Source organism: Mustela nigripes, chromosome 5 (assembly GCF_022355385.1).
Source record: "Mustela nigripes isolate SB6536 chromosome 5, MUSNIG.SB6536, whole genome shotgun sequence".
In the NCBI taxonomy this organism is placed as follows: Eukaryota; Metazoa; Chordata; class Mammalia; order Carnivora; family Mustelidae; genus Mustela; species Mustela nigripes.
In genome coordinates, this window is record NC_081561.1 from 63,962,252 (window position 1) to 63,975,469 (window position 13,218).

Consider the following 13,218-nt stretch of genomic DNA (forward strand, 5'->3'; position numbering starts at 1 on the left):
TGCTGAGTTTTTATCAGACCCTAACTGGCCTGGAGGAAGGTAAATGCCCACCTGCACCCCTGTCTAGCTTTCTATATAGGAAAGAGGAAATACCCAACTCCAGCTACTCTTGCAATCATGTTCCACCTAAGTACAAGTGGGGTGTGGCAGAGACTGAGAAGCATGTATGAAGTTCATTAGCCAGAAGTATAGGCTTATTAAAAGACTGAGACATAATCACAGTAGTATAGAATGCTTCCCCTCTTCCTGCATCTTACCATCACATTACTAAAGGCCAATTTATAGAAGTTTCTTTTACTCTATACATAATGTCTGACTATAAAGAAAAAGTTGCAAGATGTACTAAAAGGCAAAAACAAACAAACAAACAAACAAAAAACCCATAAAACAGCTCAAAGAGATAGACCAAACATTAAAACTAGACACTGATAGGGCAAGGGTGTTGAAGTTATCATACCAGGAGTTTAAAACAACAATGATGAATATCCCAGGTCCTAAAGTGGATAAAGTAGACAGCATGCAAGAGAAGATGGGCAATGTATACAGACTGATGGAAATTCTAAGAAAGAATTCAAAAATGCTAGAGACCAAAACACCACAACAGAAATGAATGTTCTTGGTGGCCTTATTAGGAGATGATATATGGCTGAAGAATCTCTGAGCTTGAGGATATCCTAACAGAAACCTCTCAAACTGGAAAGAAAAAAGACTGAAAAAAAAAAAATAGAATTGAATCCTCAAGAACTATGGGACAACTACAAAGGGAGGGGTCACATAGATGTAATGACTATACCAGAAGCAGAAAAGAGAAAGGAAGAGAAGACATATTTGAAACAATAATGACTGAAAATTTCTCTAAAACTTATTTCAAGCACCAAACCACAGATCCAGGAAGCCTAGAGAACTCCAACTAGGAAAATGACTGAAAAACTGCATATATTTATATACTTTAAAAACTACAGATAATCAAAAATAGAAAACAAAATCCTGAAAGAAGGTGGGGGTGGGAGGGAAGCACTTTACCAACAGAGGAGGAAAAGTAAGAATTACATTCAATTTCTCTTCCAAAACCATGCAAGCAAGAACAGAGTATAGTGACACGTTTAAAGTTTTGGGAGAAAAAAGTCACCAAGCTAGTTATATTAATTTCAGTTGGAGCTGACTTCACAGCAAGATTAGTTATCAGAAATAAAGAACATCACATAATGATAAAGGAATAAATTCAACACAAAGACATTCTTAATGTGTGTGCAAATAACAACAGCATCAAAGTATTTAAGGCAAAACCTGATAGAACTGCAAGGAAAAATAGATGAATCCACTATTATAGTTGTAGACTGCAACATCTGTCAGAAATGGGCAAATCCAGCAGGCAAAAAATCAGTAAGGACATAGTTGAACTCAATAATACCATAATTCAACTGTATATAATGGTCCTCTATAGACTGTTTCACCCAAAAACAGCAGAATACATACCCTTCTTGAGCTCACATGGAACATATGCCAAGATAGACACATTCAGGTTTATAAAGTATACCTTAACAAATTTAAAAGAATAGAAATCACACAGTGTCTGCTCTCAGACCACAATTGAATTAAACTAAAAATCAGTAGCAAAAAGGTAACTGGAAAATCCCCAAATACTGGGAGATTGAACAGCACACTTCTACATAATACATGGGTCAGACAAGAAATATGAAGAGAAAATTAACAATACTTTGAAGTAAATGAAATGAAAATGCAACATCAAATTGTGTGGAATACAGCAAAAGCAGAGCTCAGAAGAAAATGTATAGCATTGAATGCAATATTAGAAAAGAAGAAAGATCTAAAATCAGTCATCTAAACTTCTACATTAGGAAACTAGAAAAAGAAGAGCAAATTAAATCCAAAGTAAGCAGAGGTAAAGAAATAAAAATTAGAGCAATAATCAATAAAACCGAAAAATAGGAAATCAATAGAAAAAACTAATGAAACCAAAAGCTGTTTGTATGAAAAGATCAGTAAAATCAATAAGCCTCTAGCCCAGTTAACTAAGAAAAAAAGAAAGACAAATTATTAATATCAGAAATGAAAGAGGAGACCTCATTACAAACCCCATGAATATTAAAAGGATAATAAAGAAATAATACAAACAACTCTATGACCATCAATTTGATAGCCTAGATGAGATAAATGTGTCAATGCCTTGAAAGACACAACCTGCCAAAACTTAAGAAGAAGAAATAGACAATCTGATTAAGCCTATATCTATTAAAGAAATCAATAATTAATAACCTTCTAAAACAATGGGCCCAGGTGGGTTCACTGGAATTTCATCAAACATTTAAGGAAGAAATTAGACCAGTTTTCCACAATTTTTTTCAGAAGGTAGAAACAGAGAAAATGCTTCTTAATTTATTCTGTGAAGTCAACATTACCTTAATAACAAAAACAGATCAAAGCATTACAAGAAAACTACAAAACAATACCTCTCATTAAAATGGATGCATGAGGAGGAGTCAAGATGGCGGAGAAGTAGCAGGCTGAGACTACTTCAGCTGGCCGGAGATCAGCTAGATAGCTTATCTAAAGATTGCAAACACCTGAAAATCCATCGGCAGATCGAAGAGAAGAAGAACAGCAATTCTGGAAACAGAAAAACAACCACTTTCCGAAAGGGAGGACCGGCGGAGAAGTGAATCCAAAGTGACGGGAAGATAGACCCCGGGGGGAGGGGCCGGCTCCCGGCAAGCGGCGGAGCAACCGCGCACAAAATCAGGACTTTTAAAAGTCTGTTCCACTGAGGGACATCGCTCCAGAGGCTACCCGGGGCGAAGCCCACGCGGGGTCAGCATGGCCTCAGGTCCCGCAGGGTCACAGAAGGATCGGGGGTGTCTGAGTGTCGCAGAGCTTGCAGGTATTGGAACGGGAAAGCTGGCTACAGAGACAGAGCCAACAGTAAGCTCGCAGCTGGGGATGACCTTGAACCGGTCGCAAGCTCGGTGAGCTCAGAACGCAGCCGGAGGTCAGGCAGACGGTAGTAACTGGGTGCTGTTCTCTGAGGGCGCACTGAGGAGTGGGGCCCTGGGCTCTCGGCTCCTCCAGGCCAGAGACCAGGAGGCCGCCATTTGTATTCCCGTCCTCCGGAACTCTACGGAAAGCGCTCAGGGAACAAAAGCTCCTGAAAGCAAACCCGATCGGATTACTCACCCCGGCCCCAGGTAAGGGCGGTGCAATTCCACCTGGGGAAAAGACACTTGAGAATCACTACAACAGGCCCCTCCCATAGATGATCAACAAGAAATCCAGCTGAGACCAAGTTCACCTACCAAGGAGTACGGTTTCAATACCAAGGAGAACAGCAGAAATCCACAGGAGGAGAAAGCCAAGCACGGAACTCATGGCTTTTTCCCTGTGATTTTTTTTTTAGTCTTGCAGTTAATTTAATTTTTTTATTTTTAATTTTTTGTTTTTTTTCTCGCCTTCGGGTAAAATTTTTTTTTTAACTCTTACCTTTTTCTTTTTATACGATTTTTTTCTAGTTTATCTAATATATATATTTTTTCGTTTTTATATTTTTCTTAGGTGTTTTCTTTTTTAAAAATTCTTCTCTCTTTTTTTCTTTTTTCTTTTTTTTTTCTTTCTTCCTTTTTGAACCTACCCCCTCACGATTTTGGATCTCTTCTAATTTGGTTAAAGCATATTGTCCTGGGGTTGTTGCCACCCTTTTAGTATTTTACTTGCCCCTTCATATACTCTTATCTGGACAAAATGACAAGACGGAAAAATTCAACACAAAAAAAAAGAACAAGAGGCAGTACCGAAGGCTAGGGACATAATCAATACAGACATTGGTAATATGTCAGATCTAGAGTTCAGAATGACAATTCTCAAGGTTCTAGCCGGGTTCGAAAAAGGCATGGAAGATATTAGAGAAACCCTCTCGAGAGATATAAAAGCCCTTTATGGAGAAATAAAAGAACTAAAATCTAACCAAGTTGAAATCAAAAAAGCTATTAATGAGGTGCAATCAAAAATGGAGGCTCTCACTGCTAGGATAAATGAGGCAGAAGAAAGAATTAGTGATATAGAAGACCAAATGACAGAGAATAAAGAAGCTGAGCAAAAGAGGGACAAACAGCTACTGGACCATGAGGGGAGAATTCGAGAGATAAGTGACAACATAAGACGAAACAACATTAGAATAATTGGGATTCCAGAAGAAGAAGAAAGAGAGAGGGGAGCAGAAGGTATACTGGAGAGAATTATTGGGGAGAATTTCCCCAATATGGCAAAGGGAACGAGCATCAAAATTCAGGAGGTTCAGAGAACGTCCCTCAAAATCTATAAGAATAGGCCCACACCCCGTCACCTAATAGTAAAATTTACAAGTCTCAGTGACAAAGAGAAGATCCTGAAAGCAGCCCGGGAAAAGAAGTCTGTAACATACAATGGTAAAAATATTAGATTGGCAGCTGACTTATCCACAGAGACCTGGCAGGCCAGAAAGAGCTGGCATGATATTTTCAGAGCACTAAATGAGAAAAACATGCAGCCCAGAATACTATATCCAGCTAGGCTATCATTGAAAATGGAAGGAGAGATTAAAAGCTTTCAGGACAAACAACAACTGAAAGAATTTGCAAACACCAAACCAGCTCTACAGGAAATATTGAAAGGGGTCCTCTAAGCAAAGAGAGAGCCTACAAGTGGTAGATCAGAAAGGAACAGAGACCATATACAGTAACAGTCACATTACAGGCAAAACAATGGCACTAAATTCATATCTCTCAAAAGTTACCATGAATGAGAATGGGCTAAATGCCCCTGTCAAAAGACACAGGGTATCAGAATGGATAAAAAAACAAAACCCATCTATATGTTGCCTCCAAGAAACTCATTTGAAGCCTGAAGACACCTCCAGATTTAAAGTGAGGGGGTGGAAAAGAATTTACCATGCTAATGGACATCAGAAGAAAGCAGGAGTGGCAATCCTTATATCAGATCAATTAGATTTTAAGCCAAAGACTATAATAAGAGATGAGGAAGGACACTATATCATACTCAAAGGGTCTGTCCAACAAGAAGATTTAACAATTTTAAATATCTATGCCCCCAATGTGGGAGCAGCCAACTATATAAACCAATTAATAACAAAATCAAAGAAACACATCAACAATAATACAATAATAGTAGGGGACTTTAACACTCCCCTCACTGAAATGGACAGATCATCCAAGCAAAAGATCAACAAGGAAATAAAGGCCTTAAACGACACACTGGACCAGATGGACATCACAGATATATTCAGAACATTTCATCCCAAAGCAACAGAATACACATTCTTCTCTAGTGCACATGGAACATTCTCCAGAATAGATCACATCCTCGGTGCTAAATCAGGACTCAACCGGTATCAAAAGATTGGGATCATTCCCTGCATATTTTCAGACCACAATGCTCTAAAGCTAGAACTCAACCACAAAAGGAAGTTTGAAAAGAACCAAAATACATGGAGACTAAACAAAATCCTTCTAAAGAATGAATGGGTCAACCGGGAAATTAAAGAAGAATTGAAAAAAATCATGGAAACAAATGATAATGACAATACAACGGTTCAAAATCTGTGGGACACAACAAAGGCAGTCCTGAGAGGAAAATATATAGCGGTACAAGCCTTTCTCAAGAAACAAGAAAGGTCTCAGGTACACAATCTAACCCTACACCTAAAGGAGCTGGAGAAAGAACAAGAAAGAAACCCTAAGCCTAGCAGGAGAAGAGAAATCATAAAGATCAGAGCAGAAATCAATGAAATAGAAACCAAAAAAAAAAACAATAGAACAAATCAACGAAAGTAGGAGCTGGCTCTTTGAAAGAATTAATAAAACTGATAAACCCCTGGCCCGACTAATCAAAAAGAAAAGAGAAAGGACCCAAATAAATAAAATAATGAATGAAAGAGGAGAGATCATAACTAACACCAAAGATATACAAACTATTATAAGAACATACTATGAGCAACTCTATGGCAATAAATTTGACAATCTGGAAGAAATGGATGCATTCCTAGAAACATATAAACTACCACAACTGAACCAGGAAGAAATAGAAAGCCTGAACAGACCCATAACCAGTAAGGAGATTGAAACAGTCATTAAAAATCTCCAAACAAACAAAAGCCCAGGGCCAGACGGCTTCCCGGGGGAATTCTACCAAACATTTAAAGAAGAACTAATTCCTATTCTCCTAAAACTGTTCCATAAAATAGAAATGGAAGGAAAGCTTCCAAACTCATTTTATGAGGCCAGCATCACCTTGATCCCAAAACCAGACAAGGATCCCACCAAAAAAGAGAGCTATAGACCAATATCCTTGATGAACACAGATGCGAAAATACTCAACAAAATACTAGCCAATAGGATTCAACAGTACATTAAAAAGATTATTCACCACGACCAAGTGGGATTTATTCCAGGGCTGCAAGGTTGGTTCAACATCCGCAAATCAGTCAATGTGATACAACACATCAATAAAAGTAAGAACAAGAACCATATGATACTCTCAATAGATGCTGAAAAAGCATTTGACAAAGTACAACATCCCTTCCTGATCAAAACTCTTCAAAGTGTAGGGATAGAGGGCACATACCTCAATATCATCAAAGCCATCTATGAAAAACCCACCGCAAATATCATTCTCAATGGAGAAAAACTGAAAGCTTTTCCGCTAAGGTCAGGAACACGGCAGGGATGTCCATTATCACCACTGCTATTCAACATCGTACTAGAGGTCCTAGCCTCAGCAATCAGACAACAAAAGGAAATTAACGGCATCCAAATTGGCAAAGAAGAAGTCAAATTATCACTCTTTGCAGATGATATGATACTATATGTGGAAAACCCAAAAGACTCCACTCCAAAACTGCTAGAACTTGTACAGGAATTCAGTAAAGTGTCAGGATATAAAATCAATGCACAGAAACCAGTTGCATTTCTCTACACCAACAGCAACACAGAAGAAAGGGAAATTAAGGAGTCAATCCCATTTACAATTGCACCCAAAACCATAAGATACCTAGGAATAAACCTAACCAAAGAGACACAGAATCTATACTCAGAAAACTATAAAGTACTCATGAAAGAAATTGAGGAAGACACAAAGAAATGGAAAAATGTTCCATATCCTGGATTGGAAGAATAAATATTGTGAAAATGTCTATGCTACCTAAAGCAATCTACACATTTAATGCAATTCCTATCAAAGTACCATCCATCTTTTTCAAAGAAATGGAACAAATAATTCTAAAATTTATATGGAAGCAGTAAAGACCTCGAATAGCTAAAGGGATATTGAAAAAGAAAGCCAACATTGGTGGCATCACAATCCCGGACTTCAAGCTCTATTACAAAGCTGTCATCATCAAGACAGCATGGTACTGGCACAAAAACAGACCCATAGATCAATGGAACAGAATAGAGAGCCCAGAAATAGACTCTCAACTCTATGGTCAACTAATCTTCGACAAAGCAGGAAAGAATGTCCAATGGAAAAAAGACAGCCTCTTCAATAAATGGTGCTGGGAAAATTGGACAGCCACATGCAGAAAAATGAAATTGGACCATTTCCTTACACCACACACAAAAATAGACTCAAAATGGATGAAGGACCTCAATGTGCGAAAGGAATCCATCAAAATCCTTGAGGAGAACACAGGCAGCAACCTCTTCGACCTCAGCCGCAGCAACATCTTCCTAGGAACAACGCAAAAGGCAAGGGAAGCAAGGGCAAAAATGAACTATTGGGATTTCATCAAGATCAAAAGCTTTTGCACAGCAAAGGAAACAGTTAACAAAATCAAAAGACAACTGACAGAATGGGAGAAGATATTTGCAAACGACATATCAGATAAAGGACTAGTGTCCAGAATCTATAAAGAACTTAGCAAACTCAACACCCAAAGAACAAATAATCCAATCAAGAAATGGGCAGAGGACATGAACAGACATTTCTGCAAAGAAGACATCCAGATGGCCAACAGACATATGAAAAAGTGCTCCATATCACTCGGCATCAGGGAAATACAAATCAAAACCACAATGCGATATCACCTCACACCAGTCAGAATGGCTAAAATCAACAAGTCAGGAAATGACAGATGCTGGCGAGGATGCGGAGAAAGGGGAACCCTCCTACACTGTTGGTGGGAATGCAAGCTGGTGCAACCTCTCTGGAAAACAGCATGGAGGTTCCTCAAAATGTTGAAAATAGAACTGCCCTATGACCCAGCAATTGCACTATTGGGTATTTACCCTAAAGATACAAACGTAGTGATCCAAAGGGGCACATGTACTCGCATGTTTATAGCAGCAATATCCACAATATCAAACTATGGAAAGAATCGAGATGTCCATCAACAGATGGATGGATCAAGAAAATGTGGTATATATACACAATGGAATACTATGCAGACATCAAAAGAAATGAAATCTTGCCATTTGCGACAACGTGGATGGAACTAGAGCGTATCATGCTTAGCGAAATAAGTCAAGCAGAGAAAGACAACTATCATATGATCTCCCTGATATGAGGAAGTGGTGATGCAACATGGGGGCTTAAGTGGGTAGGAGAAGAATCAATGAAACAAGATGGGATTGGGAGGGAGACAAACCATAAGTGACTCTTAATCTCACAAAACAAACTGAGGGTTGCTGGGGGGAGGGGGTTTGGGAGAAGAGGGTGGTATTATGGACATTGGGGAGGGTATGTGTTTTGGTGAGTGCTGTGAAGTGTGTAAACCTGGTGATTCACAGACCTGTACCCCTGGGGATAAAAATATATGTTTATAAAAAATAAAAAAAATTATATAAAAAAATAAATAAAAAATAAAATGGATAGAGTACCTGAAGAGACATTCTTCTAAAGAAGACATACAGATGGCCAACATTTGAAAAGATGTGCAGTATCACTAATTATCAGGGAAATGCAAATCAAAACCTCAATGAGATACCACCTCACACCTGTCAGAATGGCTAGAGCAAAGAAAACAAGAAATAAGTGTTGGTGAAGATGTGGAGCAAAAGGAACACTTGTGCATTTTTGGTGGAATGAAATTGGTACAGCCATTGTGGAAAATAGTGTGGCGGTTCCTCAAATATTTTAAAATAGAAATACCATATGATCCAATAATTCCACCACTAAGTATTTTCTCAAAGGAAACAAAAGCAGTAATTCAAAAGATGTGTGCACACCTATGTTTATTGTAGCATTATTTACAATAGCCAAGTCATGTAAGCCACATAAGTGTTCATTTATAGATGAATGGATAAAGATATATATAAAGGAATATTACTCAGCCATTTTTTTAAAAGAATGAGATCTTGCTATTCACAACAGTATAGATGGGCCTAGAGGCCCAGTATTATGCTAAGTGAAATAAGTCAGACAGAAGAAGACAATGCCATATGATTTCATTTATATGTGGAATCTAAAAAGCAAAGCAAATGAACCAACAAACAAACCAAGGAAAAAAATTTAAAAAATGAGAAACAGACCCATAAGTGCAGAGAACAGACTAATGTTTGCCTGGTATCGGGGGAAGGACAAAATAGGTGAAGGGGAGTGTGCAGGTTTCCAGTTATAGAATGAATGAGTCACTATATATTATATAGTTCACATACTATATAATATATATGTTATATATAATATATATAAACTACATATTATATAGTTATATGGCTATATATATAGTTATATATGTGTATATGCACATACCTATATATACATTTTGAACTTTATCAGAATCTAGTTCAGATTAATTCTAATTAATTCTAATCAATACTAATTAACCTAATTAATAATAAGTAATTCCAGTGAGATATAAAAATGAATCCTATATAACTCTACACCATCTTTCCTTTTTTTAACTATTGTTAATACACATATTACATCTCTATGTGTTACAAACATATAATACATTGTTATAATTATTCCTTTATAAAATTGTGCATTTTAAAGAAGCTGAGAGAAGGAGAGCAATTATATATTTACAGAATGTGTTATTTTTTTGATTTACCATTTCTGGGCCTCTAATTTATTCCAGTGGATTCAAGTTACCACCTGGGTAACCTAGTAATTTCCTTACACCAATACAGCTTTGTTCCCCCACCTCTTTTGTGCTGTTATTGTCAACCATATTAAATCTTTGTGTGTTATATGCCACATACTACAACTACCTTCATATTGTCTTGTGCTATTACTTTTGAAATCTGTTAAAAAAAGAAATATGCAATATACTGTCTTTTATAAATACCCACATAATTACCTTAACTAATGCTCTGTGTTTTCTCTTGTGGATTGAATTAATGTCTGGAGCCACTTGTGTTCAGCCTGAAGAAATTCCTTTAGTATTTCTTGTAAAGCAGATCTGCTAGCAATGAATTCTGTCCATTTTTATTTAAGAATGTCTTTATTTCACCTTAATTTTAAAAAATAGTTCTGCTGGATATAAGTTCTTGTTGACAGGTAGTTGGGTTTCTTTCCCCTTTTCAGGACTTTGAATATATCATCCCATTGCCTTCTGGCCACCATCATTTCTAAGGAGAAGACAGTTCTTAATCTTGCTGAGGTTCCCTTGTCCACAAGTCATTTTTCTCTTACTGCTCTCAAAATTTTCTCTATCTTCAGCTTTCAGCGTTTTAACTATGATGTGCCTGGGTATAAGGTTCTTTGTATTTATCCTACTTAAAATCACTGAGCTTCCTGGATGTGTAGGTTAATCTTTTTTATTTTTTTAATCAAATCAGGGAGTTTTCAGCATTATTTCTTTGTTTTTTTGTTTTTTTTGTTTTTTCTGCTCTTCTCACTCTCCTCTGCTAGTATTTCCATTACTTGTATGTTGATGTGCTAACCATGTCCATATTCTTCTGGGGCTTTATTATTTTTTAATTTATTCTTTTTTCTCTCTGTTCTTCAGATTGCATAATCTCTAATGATCCTTCTTGAAATCCATTAATTCTTTCTTCTGCTGGTTCAAATCTACTATTGAGACACTCCAGTAAAAGTTTCATTTTGAGTAGTGTGCTTTTCAATGTCAGACTTTCCATCTTGGTTTTTATTTTAATAATATCTAGCCATCAGGGAGATTCAAATTAAAACTACATTGAGATATCACCTTACACCACATAGAATGGCCAAAATTAGCAAGACAGGAAATAACATGTGTTGGAGGGGATGTGGAGAAAGGGGGACCCTCTTACAGTGTTGGTGGGATTGCAAGTTGGTACAGCCTCTTTGGAGAACAGTGTGGAGATTCCTCAAGAAATTAAAAATAGAACTTCCCTATGACCCTGCCATTGCACTCCTGGGTATTTACCCCAAAGATACAGATGTAGTGAAAAGAAGGGCCATCTGTACCCCAATGTTTATAGCAGCAATGGCCATGGTCACCAAACTGTGGAAAGAACCAAGATGTCCTTCAACAGATGAATGGATAAGGAAAATGTGGTCCATATACACTATGGAGTATTATGCCTCCATCAGAGGACGAATACCCAACTTTTGTAGCAACATGGACGGAACTGGAAGAGATTATGCTGAGTGAAATAAGTCAAGCAGAGAGAGTCAATTATCGTATGGTTTCACTTATTTGTGGAGCATAACAAATAGCATGGAGGACATGAGGAGATAGAGAGGAGAAAGGAGTTGGGGGAAATTGGAAGGGGAGGAGAACCATGAGAGACTATGGACTCTGAAAAACAATCTGAGGGTTTTGAAGGGGCAGGGGGTGGGAGGTTGGGGTACCAGGTGGTGGGTATTATAGAGGGCACGGATTTCATGGAGCACTGGGTGTGGTGCAAAAACAATGAATACTGTTATGCTGAAAATAAAAAATAAATTATTAATAATAATAATATCTATCTTTTTATTGATAATCTGTATTTCATAAGGCATGCAGCACACCTTCCTTTAATAAAGTATGGTTTTCTTTGGTTCTTTATAATAGCTGGTTTGAAGTCTTCATCAGCTAAGCTGACATATGAAACCGCTAATAGGCAATTTCTGTTGCCTCCTTTTTTGTGTATTTTTTCACACTTTCTTATTTCTTTGCATTTTTCATAATTCTTCATTGAAAATTTGACATTTTAGATCATATATTGTAGCAAGTCTAGATGGTGATCCCTCCCCATCCCCCAGGGCATAGTTATTTGTTTATTTGTTTTGTGATTTGGCTGGATTATCTCAGTGAAGTCTAATCCTGTGCAGTGTGCAAGTTCTAGTGATGCTCCTCAGAGGGCACAATTCTAGGCAGGTGCATAGTCACCTGGGATGACAGCGGTTTTAGCAGGCCTCTCTTTAATAGCCTCTTTTCCTGATTTCTCTGTTGGGCTGTCTGTCACTGTTGATATCACACCTACCTGTTAGCCTCCACTAATTGACAGCTGGTTTCTCCATTGTTTTCAGAGATACTTGGGCATAAATTGCTCCAGATTTTGATACAATTAAATCCAGCCCCTTTGCAGTAGTCTTTAAGGTCAGTCTTCAAGGATTGTTCTAACCCCAGAAAGGCTCTTATTAACAGTGTCTTTCCCTTATTCTCTATGTAAAACTTGTCTCATCTCTGTTAAACAAGTATATTTAGTTTGTTGCCTTCAGGGAGCTACCAGTTTACTTTTAATTACTTGCCACCCAAATCTCCATTGTTTCCATAGAACCTTTAGACTTGAACATCTCCATGCTTTCTTTCTAAATAAGGCATTTCCCTGGGAGAGCTGTGAAGCTCTCTGGTGTTATACCTGCCTCTTCCCATGAGTCAAGCCTCTGAACCTCTGCTCTGGAGTGGAGGGTGGGGACAGTGGTCTGTTTCTCTTGAAGCAACGTCATACCTAGTTTATGAGAGAGGTGCTGGCCAGGAGCTGTGTCCTTTTCCCTCAGCACCTTGCCTCTTCCAGTATGTAACCATCTTTTTATAAACAAACTGAGGAAGAGATGAGCAGAACCCAGTAGTCTTGGCCCACTACTCTTGGGGTAGAGCTTCTGTCTTACAAATGGGGGATAGGGAGAAGAAGGGAGCTCCAGACATCTCACCTGCTCTTACCTAGAATAAAGCTTCTGCAACACAGAGCTGGGGATCATGAGAAATTGTGGTAGCCTTCTTCTCCTAGGGAGATACCATAATACCAGACTGCGAGATATGGGGAGAGGGAGCCTTGTGTTCTAATCTGAACTCACCCAGTATAC